This window comes from Thalassophryne amazonica, chromosome 6 (genome assembly GCF_902500255.1).
Source record: "Thalassophryne amazonica chromosome 6, fThaAma1.1, whole genome shotgun sequence".
NCBI lineage: Eukaryota > Metazoa > Chordata > Actinopteri > Batrachoidiformes > Batrachoididae > Thalassophryne > Thalassophryne amazonica.
The window spans coordinates 87,387,323-87,402,322 of NC_047108.1; the positions used below are offsets into that span (position 1 = coordinate 87,387,323).

The 15,000-nt window shown below is 39.3% G+C and overlaps 1 protein-coding gene across 1 annotated transcript in view; it reads left to right on the forward strand.

Moving 5' to 3' along the window:
• Positions 1-4,773: 4,773 nt before the first annotated feature.
• The window catches only part of LOC117512560 (prickle-like protein 2), a 131,321-nt gene continuing 121,094 nt past the window's right edge, over positions 4,774-15,000 (forward strand). Inside the window, exon 1 of the mRNA XM_034172681.1 lies at positions 4,774-5,046. The gene's annotated coding sequence lies outside the window, so the exon portion shown is untranslated. The remainder of the gene's footprint in view (positions 5,047-15,000) is intronic.

A 15,000-nucleotide genomic window follows, 5' to 3' on the forward strand; every position in this document is an offset into this window, starting at 1 on the left:
ATCCCAATACTGCATGGAGGGACCTGATGAATGACCTGCAGAGAGCCGGGACAAAAGTAACAAAGGTTACACACTACACAGAGAGGGACTCAAATCCTGCAGTGCCAGGCGTGTCCCCCTGCTTAAGCCAGTACATGTCCAGGCCCATCTGACGTTTGCCAGAGACCATATGGATGATCCAGAAGAGGATTGGGAGAATATCATGTGGTCAGATGAAACCAAATAGAACATTTTGGTAAAAACTCAACTCGTCGTGTTGGAGGAAGAAGAATGCTGAGTTGCATTCCAAGAAACCATATCTACTGTGAAGCATGGGGGTGGAAACATCATGCTTTGGGGCTGTTTTTCTGCAAAGGGGACAGCACGACTGATCTGTGTAAGGGAAGAATGAACGGGGCCATGTATCGTGAGATTTTAAGCCAAAACCTCCTTCCATCAGTGACAGCATGAAGATGCAACATGACTGGGTCTTCCAGCATGACAATGATCCCAAACACACCGCTCGGGCAACGAAGGAGTGGCTCCCTAAAAAGCATTTCAAGGTCCTGGAGTGGCCAAGCCAGTCTCCAGACGTCAACCCCCATAGAATATTTGTTGTGTTAGTTGAAAGTCCATGTTGCCCAGCGACAGCCCCAAAACCATCACTGCTCTAGAGGAGATCTGCATGGAGGAATGGGCCAAAATACCAGCTACAGTGTGTGCAAACCTGGTGAAGACTTACAGGAAATGTTGGACCTCTGTCATTACCAACAAGATTACGTTACAAAGTATTGAGTTGAACTTTTGTTATTGACCAAATACTATTTTTCCACCATAATTTACAATAAATTCTTTAAAAATCTTACAATGTGATTTCCTGGATTTTTTTCTTATTTTGTCTCTCACAGTTGAAGTGTACCTATGTTGAAAATTACAGACCTCTCTCATCTTTCTAAGTAGGAGAACTTGCACAATCAGGGACTGACTAAATACTTTTTTGCCCCACTGTAGAAAATTCTCCAGTTCTCTGAATCTTCTGATGTATTATGGACTGAAGTTGTTGAAATCCCTAAATTCCTTGCTATTGAACATTGAGAAGTATTGTTCTTAAACTGTTGGAAATTTTTTTCACGCAGTTGTTGACAAAGTAGTGATCCTTGCCCATCTTTGCTTGTGAACGGCTGAGCCTTTTTGGGATGCTCCTTTTATACCCAATCACGACACTCACCTTTTCCAATTAGGTGTTCTTTGAGCATTCATCAACTTCCCCAGTTTTTTGTTGCTCTGTGCCAACTTTTTTGAAACATGTTGCAGGCATCCATTTCAAAATGAGCAAATATTTGCACAAAAACAATAAAGTTTATCAGTTTGAACAGTAAATATCTTGTCTCTGTGGTGTATTCAATTGAATATAGGTTGAAGAGGATTTTCAAATCATTGTATTCTGTTTTTATTTACATTTTACACGATGTCCCAACTTCATTGGAATTGGGGTTGTACATATGATTTCTTAATTTTTTTTTATACATTTGCAAAAAATTAAAAAAAAAAAACTTTGTCATTATGGGGTTCTGTGATTAGAATTTTGAGGAAAAAAAATTATTTCATTTTGGAATGACATAACAAAATGTGGAAAAAGTGAAGCACTGTGAATACTTTCTGGATGCACCGTAAATAGTCAATATAATTATTAGTAGTCAAAATGAATGTATGATTTTTCAGTGTATACTGTAAGTCACACTGGAGTATAAGTCACAGGACCGGTCAACCTAGTAAAAAGTGACTTATACTCCAGAAAATATGGTATTTGCCACAAAACATTTATTCTTTAACATTTAAATCAAGTGAAATGACTGCTCTCTTTATATCAGTAACATATCAGCAATTCAATAAACAGTCTTTATTTTTCACACGTGTAAGCAATAAATGTAAAAGACTAACATTCCCAATAAAATATCTATCTTTCAATAGTGATGTAAGGAAGAAGAGAAATGGTTTTGTATGTTGGGAAGAATTTGATACCAAAATGATGACAAACTAGCCAGTCCAAAAATGTGCATGTGGACTCCATAGTTTCCTCCTGTGTCTGTGTCTGTGGATTTCCTCTTGTGTTGTCCTCCAGGTGTTGTCTTGATTACCTCCCTGTCTATTTAATGCCTCTCTCCTCCTGTGGTCAGTGACAGATTATCTTGTGTGTCATCCCTTGCTGTGTCATGTCCTTTGTGCGTCTGTATTTTCTGGTAACTGACCCCTGTTTTGTCTTCTAGATTCTGAGGTTTAGCCTGTCCCTCTGGACTCTGGTGCCTGGTTTGACTGCCTCTCTGGTTCTGACCTCCTGCTTTTTTAATGGCCAACCCCGTGTGGCTGACCCCTTACTGGTTTGTTTGCCGTGTGTAGCACGCACTGTTACGTCCTCTGAACTTGTGATGCTGTCAATAAGAGAACATGTAAAACAACTGTATCTTCTCTTGCAAAGAGGTCCTGGGTTGTACTTGAACCATTACAACTGTGAGGGTTTTATGAAACATCATATTTGCTCCAGTAATTAAAAAGAAGCTTATTATGCCCAAGAGGGAAGCTTCGATGGCCTCAGATGAAGCTCTACCAGAAGAAGAAAAAGTTGCAGTTCCTTGACTGGCCGCTTGGGTCTGGCTCAAAAAGGCAGCACATTCCCATAGGAGACCATGTAAAAATATCCAACTTTAGAGCAGAAATATAGCCTGGTACAGAAACAGTTTTGGTCTCTGTAGATAGTTTCTAACTTCTTGGTTTAAGCCATAAAGTTACGTATAACTGGGGGCATGGTCGCTTTGAGTGACAGCGGTCTCCACCTCTTGCAATGTCGGTAACCTCAGAGACCACTGACAGCGGCTGCTAGCAGTTGTGACGGTCTGTTGTTCGTCAGGTGGGTTAGCAACCAAATTTGGAAGGATAGTGCAAAAGTGGATATAAGCATGAAATTTGGCATGAGGCTTCTCTGAGATGTACTAAATGAATTTAGAAGGGGAGCCATTAGGGAGCTGACCTCTAATGACATACAGGGGTCAATAAAGAATTACACGTGGTCAAAATTTTAAAATGCTCCAATCATGGTGAAAACTATACCACATTATTTGTCTGATCATAACAATTCCAAAAAGATATAGTTTGGACTATCTATGACTGAATGTTTTGGAGTTATGGGGTAAAAACAACAAAAATGGTGACAAAGATCAGTTTCAGTTTGTACAGGGGTCAAAACTTAAAGTTGCTCCAATTTTGGTAAATAATGATGCAAATTATTGGTTGAATTAATAGCATTTTAAAAAGGAATAGTTTGCACCATCTGTCATGCTTAGTTATCATGTTATGGGGTAACATATGTCACATGTCATAGAATCCAATAGACGTCAAACTTGTTTGAGCGTTACTTTGGAGACCAAAATTCAACACAGTCAAAATTATTCCATTTTTAATCCTTTTATTTCAACCAATAATTTGCATCACATTTTACCAAGACTGGAGCCATTTTTATTTTTGACCCCTGTACAAACTGAAAGTGACTTTTGTCACCATTTTTGCTGCTTTTACCCCATAACTCCAAAACATTCAGTCATAGACAGTCCAAACTATACCTTTTTGGAATTGTTATGATCAGACAAATAATGTGGTATAGTTTTCAACATGATTGGAGCATTTCAAAATGTTGACCCCTGTGTAATTCTTTATTGACCCCTGTAGCTCATTACAGTTCAGCTCCAGAATGGCTCCTTTTCTTAGTTTTGAATTCTTTGAAGGATTTTATTGCAAACAGCTGGAATAATTTGGAGTGTTGTGTGGTGAAATGTCCACACAGATCATCGAAGACATCCCTGCTGCAATATTTGAGTGAAATTCTCGTGATATTTAATGTTGTACACTAACAGTGTTAGCATTTTTAGCAGCTATTGGTAGCCTGACCCGTTAAGCCCAGTTAATACACAATAACTGCAAAAATAAGACGCTCATAACTTTTACTGTCCACACCAAAGTAAATTGTTAGCTACTTTCAAGAGGTACTGATTTTAAATTAATATATTCTAACAACCGCCAAACCTGGCAGCCACCGAATGCTCTGTGTGAGAACACAAAAGGTACTACTATTACTTTTCATGCTCTTAAAGACTAAATAGTCTCCTGGTTTGCTATTATTTGCTAATTCTCAAATGTGGCTCCTGTTTTGATGGAATGAATCATATACTGAGGTGACTCACAGCTTATTGTACTGTTTCTATCTGCCATTTATGTCGTTGTTCGGCCATGATCACTTCGGATCACATTCAACAGCCCTCAATACAAAACCTAAGTATACATAGCACCCCCTACGGACCAACTCCACTTTTTCTTTAACACAAATTACGATACAATTCAGCCACGACCCACTCGAGCGGAGTTCTAGCAGACAATCCCGATTTTCATCTTCATCTCCTGAACAAAACAGTGCATAAATACTCATGTTATTCTAATCGGAGGCTGAGCAGTGCCGTGTGATTGGCTGAGAGCTGATGACTCATTTCATAAAGCTGGTGCCAGGCTGGCAAGAAGAGGGTGGATGGGTGGGTGGTGGTAAAGGGGTGCAGGAGAAGGCAGTCATCTTTCTCCCACATGCCCGTGTGCATTGTTGTTGTCAGTGTGGTACTCGGCTCACACAAACATACACACACAATATACACACACACACACACAATATATATATATATATATGCAACTTAAAACACTGGCACTTTATCATTGTTTTTTGTGCTCATCTAAAGGCTGAAAAGGAGACAGAGTGAAAGAAAAAGGATAGAGAGAGAGAGAGAGAGGGAGGGAGGGAGAGAGAGATAAACTAGTGTTGATCCCAGACTCTGCAGTCCCCAGCCTTCCCTGTGCTGCTGCTACAGTACGTGTGAGAGGCAGAGCTGCTTTCGGAGAGTCGGAGGAAAGACGAGAGCACTGTGAAGGTGTGCAGTGCCCATCCACTCGACCGCTCTGCATCCAGTCTGCCGCCTGCTGCACATCCGTGCCTGCTGGTGTCTCCAGCAGCCTCACAGCAGCAACACCACACAGGTGAGCCTCAGCAGCATCAGCCGACTCAGATTTTCAGCAAAGATGTGCTGATTTGTTTTGGTATTTAACAAATGCAAACTGAGATTGCAGTGAAAGTTTTCCTCAGAGTGTACGTATGTGCAACCATGTGCAGATGCTGTTTGTGTGAAGGCTTGATTACATCTTGACTGATCATTAGGGGGATAAGACACCACTCAGACTTTGGGAGAAGATTCTGATCTCATCTGATTTCACCCCATGTGTGGATCCATGTGTCCCTGGAAGGGAAAGTGGGTGGAGTGGGAATGGTTTCAGCAGCAGCTCTGTTGTTGTTATCTTGTGCAGCAACAGGATCAAACATGCTGAAGACATCTCAGATAGTCTCAGTCAGACTATACAGCGTTTGATTGCATGCAGTGTGTGTGTGTGTGTGCGTGTGCGTGTGTGTGCGAGCGCGCGTGTGTGCACAGACAGCAGTGACAAATGCCACTTGTTTACATTTCAGATTTAAACTGTTTCCCGTGAGCTCACTGTGAGCCTTTGTCTCAACTGCGCAACACCGCCACTGCAATCCGTTCATGTCTTTTTGAAAACTGACAGGATGGAAGGGCTGTAGCGCATGAATTTAACAAGAAGCTCAGGTTGAAGTCTAATCTGTTACATAATGTTGTTTCCAAGATGCTGCAGTGAAATCAAAAAATACAGCTGGATCAGCTTGATCAAGTAATATATATATATATATATATATATTTTTTTTTTCCCTCCTTGTGAATTTTATTGTCTTGACTAGGATCAACCTTGCCAAGGAATCCAGCTCAGCATCTCCTCCATGTCAGTATATAGCACCTGTCGCTTGTACTGCTGCATTCTGGTTGTAATTTGTATGTAACAGATTTTGAGGGACTGCGCAGTGTTCTTTTTTTTTTTTTCTTTTAAGCAAAAAATTTGTTGAACTGAGCTAATTGTTTTACAGTTGTCTGTGAAGTCTCAATGTGGAATTTATGTGCAAGAGGACAAAAGATGGCGAAGCTTTAAATGGCAGAATAAGATTTTACAGATTCATCTCGGAGAGTTCAGGCAAAATCCCCACTAGAGATCGGCCCGTTCCTTAGGTGCATACAAATGCTAAGGGTGATAACAGCTCATAGGGGGTGTCCTAAATAAGAGAAGTATTTTAACTTACACCTTTTTTTACTAATACTGTTACTGGAAAATTTAATGGTTAGCATAACACAAAATAAATAAATAAACTTAAAAGTATATAGAAAAAAGATTAGTATTATTTTAAAATCCGAAACTAAGCATTTGCACACAAAATCAGTATCTTTCTGAAAACTAGGTGACAACAATAACTTCTTAAGTATTTTTTATTTTTTACAATCTTTCTTAACAAGTAAAAAAGACCTAAAAATCTTCATTTTGTCATCATAATCATGTATCTGCATAACTTTAACAAGCGTACCACAAGAACCAGCATAAAACATTCTTAAATAACAGAATAAACTATTCTTTATTTTGGCAGTTCCCCCCAGAATTCTTATTTTTGCCACTCAAATTTCAACGAGAGATTTAACGTGATGATGTGAGGAAACAAGGTTGGCCAGTTTGCACTGTTTATGTGCTCAATGTTATGAATAAAAGCTTATTAATATTATTATCAAATTAAAAACATTCTCCAGAACAAAATCATTTTTCAGAAAGTATTTCAGGGATGTCTTAAACTCTATCCAATACTCTAATAGGATATTTACCATTGTGTCAATAGGCTTTCTGGCACACAGGGTAGAAAAAAAAGGAGATGGGGAAAATTGGGGGAAAAAGGCAGGCAGAGTAACGATCTGATGTCTGTTGATAAAAGATGATGCCTAGTTTAACAACACTATCATAAAAATACTTTAATATGCATTGGATTTCTGAACCTAACCTTTAAAATTTATAAAAATTTGAGTTTATGTCACCAATGGCATAATACTTTTTTTTTATCATTATGTGGTTTTTGTTGGTGTCCAAAGAAAACATCAAAGACACAAGCTATGCCAATTCTGTGTAAGTGTATGAACACAGCAATTAGTGGTTAATTAGCTGTGATGTAGGTGGACATAACAAAAAAAAATCTTGGGCCAAATTGGACAGGGACAGCTCTTATCCCCACTGAACCCTCAACATGCCTTTATCATCTGTCTTTCCATCCATCTATCCATTTGTATTTCTCCCACTGTGCTTCAAATGTTTGTCTCTTCACTTTTTATGGAGCGCCTCCCTCCGCCCCCTCTGCTCCTCTGGTCGCCACAGAAACGGCTGATTCAGGAAGGGTGGGCGGGTGTCTCTGAGCTCTTGCAGCTCTGCCCCATGCGGTGCGTTCACAGTACATTCTTGCATCTATCCTGCCTTCATGTCCCTCACGCATTTTCAGTTCCAGCAACGCGTTCGGATGTTGTCCATTTGCATCGGCTGCACAAATAAGGATGCTGTCAGACCGCAGTTTAGTTTTACCAACGGCAGTGTGTGTAAAGAGGTGATTAACTGCAGTCTTTTTTAAAGAGGGTATATACTGTACAGAATGTCTTTCTACATGTTCAACATGGTTGATGTTGTTAAAAAACACAAAAACCCATCCAATTCTGTGATTTTTCTTGAAAAAACTACACCTCTATATAGTGCAGCAGATAACTGAAATAATACTTTAAATGGTGATACAAGCACCAAATTCATCACAAATACTCCTTAGACATTACACTTTTGAAAAAGCAGGGTGGCCACCTAAATTTTCAATAGGTGGCCAGGTAGGGGTCAATTGAAGAATTACATTGGGGTCAAAATTGAAAAATGTTCCAATCATACTGAAAGGTATTCCACAGCATTTGTCCAATCATAATGATTCCAAAAAGGTATAGTTTGGACTACCTATGACTGAATTCTATGGAGTTATGGGGTAAAAATAACACAAATGGCGACAAAGGTCAATTTCAGTTTGTACAGGGGTCAAAATATTAAAACACTCCCATCATATTGAAAGAAATTCCACAGCATTTTCTGATCATAACAATTCCAAAAAAAAAGTATAGGTTGGACTATCTATGACTGAATTCTATGGAGTTATGGGGTAAAAATAACACAAATGGAGACAAAGGTCAATTTCAGTTTGTACAGGGGTCAAAATATTAAAACGCTCCCATCATATTGAATGAAATTCCACAGCCTTTTCTGATCATAACAATTCCAAAAAAAAGTATAGGTTGGACAATCTATGACTGAATTCTATGGAGTTATGGGGTAAAAATAACAGAAATAGTCAGTTTCAGTTTGTACGGGTGTCAAAAGTTGAAGCTGCTCCAGTTTCAGTAAAAACTGATGTAAATTATTGGTGGAGCTATTATGATTAATACATGGAATAGTTTTGACAGTGTTGAATGTTTGGTTGTCCAAGTAAAGGTCAAACACTATTACATCCATGTCATAGAAGCCAATATCCACTGGCTTCTATGACATGTGACATATGTCACCCTGTAATATGATAACCAAGCATGACACATTTTGCAAACTAGTCTGTTTTAAAACTCTATTTGCTCAGCCAATAATTTGCATCACTTTTTACCAAACTGGAGTAATTTTAACTTTTTGACCCCTGTACAACTGAAATTGACCCTTTGTCGCCATTTTTGCTGTTTTTACCCATAACTCCATAACATTCAGTCATAGATGGTTCAACCTATACTTTTTTGGAATCTGTATGATCAGACAAATAAGATGAAATGCCTTTCAATAATGATTGGAACATTTTTAAATTCTGACCCTTACCTAACCGCCTATTGAAAATTTAGGTGGCCACCATGCCTTTACAAAAGAGTAATGTCTAAGGAGTATATGTGCCAAATTTGTATCCATTTGAATGATTCATCTGTAAAGATTCTCTTATCTGCTGCACTAACAATCACAACTTAGGTTTAAGATTTGTGATGCATGCCACAAAGCAGCGTGTGCTTAGCTGAACTGTGCTCTATGCAACATACCAACACAGTTGAAACTACAGGAGGTGTGGCAAGCAGCAGCTCCTTTATGTTTAAAGCAACAGGCTCACAAACAGGTGTTTTCATGTATCATCTCGGTGTTGATGTGATATTTTTGGCTACAAACTTTCACATCTGTCCCCAAGACACCTGAATTATGACACCTTTAAATGGTTTAACAGCTGACTTTAGGAGGAATGTCTGAAATGAGTGTTGGGTTGATCCTGAGATGCAGCAGGTCTGTTTCTGCTTAAACGCATAGAAGGTCAAAGTCACACTGTGTGTGTTTAGAGCCTACACAGAGGTGATCAATAATGCAACGTACCAAGATCGAGCCATTTAATAATAGATATGCTATGACCTTTCTCTTACGCAACTTTGATCAAGCAGAGCGTGACATGCAGAAGTGAAATTAGATGCAACTGACAACAAATTCCTCGTGTCACTATGACAAATTTTATTAGACCCAATCCCTGATCTCATAAATATGCGAGGAGTTAAATCGTTTTAGCACTTGTCACCACAGATGAAATCTCAGAAGTGCCTTTTCGTTTCTTATTTAAAATCTATTATATTGCATTTAAGAAGGGCCTGGTTGCCATGGTGATGGTTTGTGCTGTAGAGAACACGTTGCATTTTCTGAACTGGAAATGAAACCTGCATTTCTTCGTCATTGGTTGCAAGGAGGGTCCCACGGGCGTGTCATGCTGTGCCAGATTAATTAAAATGGGAAACTGCTCAACGGTAATGGAGGAAGATCGACTCTGGATCTTCTGTGCTTGTTTCACAAACACATCACGGTATCAAAGCGGCTGTCCTGTAACATATGCCAGATTAATTACCAAATGCAAAAACTTCATTTGCAAGTGTATTTACTGCTGATGAAACACACTCGGTCCAACAAGGATATTAAAATCACGCTCAGATCGAGACTGGAGCTCGTATCAAAGCATTTGTTGTGTGATTGGAATGTCTGTCTGTTTTTAGAAGTTTGATTAAGAAAAAAACTGTTGAAATGTGGGCAGGCTGCAGTGGCTGTTCCACCCTGCAGTGTTCACCATACAGTTAGTGATGACGCAGGTCGCACCACTCACACAGCAGACTGCAGATAGTCACACGGCAGCACAAAAAGCACACACACTGCCACTGACGAGAACCATCCAATGCATCACTGTAGCTTGGAAGTGTGTGACATATCTTCTCGTGTGTCTGAGCTCTAGTTTCTAGGCTCCCGGCTACTGCGGGACCTCTGGAAGCCTGAGGTCGGCTATTTTTGTGCCACTTAAATTTGTGTAGGTGCGTTGAGTCTTCCAAGTGAAGCTGAATGACTGTGGAGATTCACAAACTAATTCTGGATAACACCCTCAGGCATTCTCATTAGGGTCCAAGGGTCAACACTGTAGTCTTAAGGAATAAAGCGCCCCCCCCCCCCCCCCCCCAAAAAAAAATAATCTGACACTCTGACTTTACCCACACAGGTAAGTTTTTAAAAAGAGGACTCCGACATGTTTAAATCTTTAAAAAATGGAGTGACCATGCGGGCAGCTCCAGTGCTGTGTTTGTGATGTTTGTTACACTTTATAATCATATTTCTCAAAATAAAAGGCAATATATGGATATCTATGGAAAGCCTACCTTCTCCAAAAACAAAATGAGCCATGGCACAATATTTTCTCATATGGTGATCCTGAGAAAAATGCAAAAAAAAAACAAAAAAAAAAAAAAAAGCACAAGATAATTTTCCAATGATGTTACCTCTGAGGGCTTTAAATTTTAAAGTCCTTGACTGTAATATGACAGCAGACCAACAGAAGGTTTGATTTCTGGTTTAGTGCCCTTATCAGCTTTTGCTCAGCCAAAGCAACAGGCAGAAGTTCCCTTATACAAATATGTGTTTCTTGATGGCCTCTGCAGAGAACATGCAGCTGTGTAGACAGGGAACAGGTTGAAGGTGAAGACAGTGATAGAAAGGTTTTTCTGGGGGGTTACCAGCCAGTAAGCTCCTAAAACTATATCGTGGCGTGGCGTCTGTCGTAAGTCGGCGGCATTATTTACTTGCAATATCTCAAAACTGATAACTTTTTTTTTCTAATTTGGAAAAGGTGTAATATGGTCATTGATATTGTTCCTGTCTAAAAATCATATTTTTTAGATTTGTTCGTTTGGAAATGACAGGACATTTTTATGCCAAAACTAGCCCTTTGAGCACTAATGGACGGCAAATGAACTGCATTTATATAGCGCTTTTCCATCTGCATCAGACGCTCAAAGCACTTTACAATATGCCTCACATTCACCCCGATGTGAGGGTGCTGCCATAGGCAATCATTACACACCGGGAGCAACTAGGGGATCAAGGACCTTGCCCAAGGGCCCTTAGTGATTTTCCAGTCAGGCTGGGATTTCAACCGGGATCATCTGGTCTCAAGACCAACACTTAACCACTAGACCATCACCACCCCCACTAAAAGGTTAATTTTCTCAAAACTGTCCAATACCTTTATTCTTAATTTGGCAAGGGTTGTAATATGGGTTTGTGACATATTTCATGTCAAAAAAATTATAGTCATAGATTTATTGTTTTGGAAATGGTGGCCATTTTATCCTGAAAACAGGCAATTTTGATATTTGGACCCAATTTTCTCAAAAACTGTCCATAACTTTTCTTTTAATTTAACAAGGGCACAATATTGATCATTACATTGGTCTCATCCCAAAATATTTGTGTAGATTCATTCGTTGGAAATAGCGGCCATATTATGCCAAAATGGTCATTTTGCCTTGGGCTTTAATTTAGCTGGTAACCCACAGGGCCCTTGGCACTCAAGTTTGCTTTTGTTTTGTTTTGTGTTTTTTTGTTCGTTTGTTTGTTTGTTTCACAGTGTTGAGAGACACTGTAAATTCGCATATGTGTTCATGTATTTATTTGACAAATTCCGTTTTGTCACAAAAGAGTCATCACCTATATTTTGTGCATAAGGAAAATAATTGGCACCAAATGCAACAAATTTTTTTCAGTTATTCCTAATTGTCCTGTGATTAGAGATTACATATTCAGCAACATCACATAATTAACCCAAGGAGCTTGTCTTCCTGAAATAACCATTTTTTAAAATTCATAGCATGAAATAAAAACTTCTGTTAGTACAAGTTGAGTTGTTTTTTTTTTTATCTTTGTTGTTGAACCTGAGAAAATCTCATTTAGAATCTGTTCATTTTCCTGAAATTTTGAAAGATTTTTTTCAATCAGATGGTCCAATGTAAATGATTCCCTTCTTCATATGCTCGGGAGTAATGTACCTTTACTTTTACAAATGTCATTTAGTGAAAGTTGCAGAAGAAACACCCACAAGTCACAAAGGGTTAAAGTTCAAAGTAAGTAAAAGAAAAACTGCTTTTATGTCACAGGGTTAAAATGGTTAAATAAGAGGTAAAGTGAGTTAAAATGGGGCTGTTTACCAGTAAACCAGTTTCTGTCATGCAGATGATTAGGGCGATCATCCTGCACTCTTGCTCCGCTATGGGCCACCCACCACTCTGACAGCTACAAGATAAAGGGAAGTTAATAAAGCTATTAATCCTTCAGAGGGTGCAAGAAGGCTGCAACAAAGTCGTAAAGAACCTTGATGAATCCAATGAGCAAAATAAAATTCTGAAAAATCATTAGCTCTGTAAAACCAGATTCAAACCAGCATAAGCCACAGTAGAATTGTTAAAGCACAGAAGTGTAATTCAAGAAAACCAAAGACAGAAACGTCCTTCTATTACAGGCCAACCTTAGCACCACTGTTGACCAAAGCTGTCTCCAAGTATTCTGTTTTTTAAAAAAAAAAGCATGTACGTGAAAAGGTGACAAAAGAAAAACCTAAGATAAACCTACCAAACAGCACAAGACAAATCCTGTCTTTTGAGGCGTTTTAGTGTTGCTAAATATTTAATGCGGTATGTCCAGCTGATTGAAAGTATAAAACAAATGCTCTTGGTTCTTCCAATCATACAAATGCTTTTGGTGAAATTCATTTCTCATACTGTGATGTCTGTCCTTTGCTTCGGTGAACAGATGAATGATTATTGACTGTACTCTTACTACACCCAGTAGCAACCACCACTGAGTCATCCAATAAGTCGGCCATGTATTTTAAATGAACCTTTCTCATGATGGATTGGGCAATGGCATGAGCTTCTTGAGCGTGCAAGAAAATGTTAAATCTAACCACAAGGAATTAATTCAGGTGACATCCTTGGAAATCTTGACTGTGAACATGTAAAATAAATGAATAAATAAGGTATAATATGATTTCTAACATTAAGAATGGAGGCAGAGTGAAGTGAAAAAGCCTGAGTGTGTCTGCATTACAGATTAATGTGCATGTGTCTGTAAAAGTTCAGACCTATGAGTGCGTTAACTTCCTGGCACGCATGTGCACAACAGTACAAGATGGTTGTCATTTTGTAGTCCAGTCACTACAGACATAAAGTTGTGGTTTTTAGGTTTTGTTTTATTTGTCTGAACTCAACAGAAATATGGAAATTGAAGTTTTCTGTGAACATTTATTGAAGTTCCAGATGTGTATACAGAGGACTGAGTGCACTGAATTAAAATAAAAGTCTATAGGAAAGACTATAGGTTAAAGTATGATGTTGTAACACCAAGCAGAGACATCTTAAAGAAAACGAGGTCAGTCATACTCTATAATGTGATTTGCATGCAGGGTTCTCACCAGGGTTTTTTCACAGCATAGGCGGGAACTTAGCGGGGCATAGCTGTACGTTGCGCGAGTATTGTAGAAGGGTCCCCCAAGAAGATTTTGAAATTAATAATTATAACCATTTGAAACACTATTTCCTGAATTTTGAGGGACACTTTGTGTTCCTAACTGGGATGTTAAATAACGTGCGTCATGTCCTTTAAAAAACAAATAAACAAACAAAAAAAAAAAAAACAGAAAAGCTCCCTATGCTGGTTAAATCACAGCATAGGGGCCCCCTATGTTCAGTTGCGTTGGCGAGAACCCTGGGATGTAGAACGAAAGGTGAATATTTAATCTTGTCAAGACAATCACGCTCCTGTGGTTCCTGTGTAATTTCTTGTGGATGGCATATGTTCACTCAAGGACTTTCCCATTAAAGTTTATTGTCGTGTTACCGTGACTTTGTCATACCAAACTTTTGTAATCGCTCCTCAGACTTCACTGTGACATTATTCCCACTCATCCTGACTCACTTTGGTTCTTCAAGATTTCATTACGCTTGGTGTCAGCGTGTTTGTGCACTAACCTCATCGCTCTGGCCAAAAATTCCCATCTGGAGCCACTCTTCACGCCATCTGCGCCTCTGCTGTCTTTTTGGCCAATCGTGCCGACAGTTGTGAAGCCTTAATGAAACGAGTGATGTATGAAGGAATAGAAGAGGATGCTGCAGAACCACAGGGCTCTATAATGCTTCGGGTTTAAACTTGTTTCACCACAGCAGCGTTGTTTAGTGCCATGACATGGCGAGCCTCAGCAATTTCCACCTCACCCATGCGCATGTGCTCGGATTTGCTGACTGGTTTACGACAGGGATCACTAAGAGAACAATATCCAGTTTGTGCTTAGTCAGAGAAAGGCTGCTTCCCTTAAATTAAAAGTTACAGAGCGGAGAGGCGCAGGTGTGCAGATTATTACCGTGTGACGCCGCTGCTGGTGTTGTGGTGTTGTGGTACTGCACTGGCCTCCGGCACACTGGTGGAAACGAGGACACTTAACCGAACGGGAGTCATCTGTGATGCTGCTGTGCCCTGAGGTTTAGGGTTCACTCTATCCTCAGAATAATGGCATCATTACTGCGCCTCTGAAATGACATTCTCTTGCACACAGAGATGAGCGCATGCCGTGCAAACAGTACAGTATGACATAAACACAAGCGCGAATGCACATTAAAACACCCAGGGGAAACACAATTAATCAAACAACACAAATAAAATGTA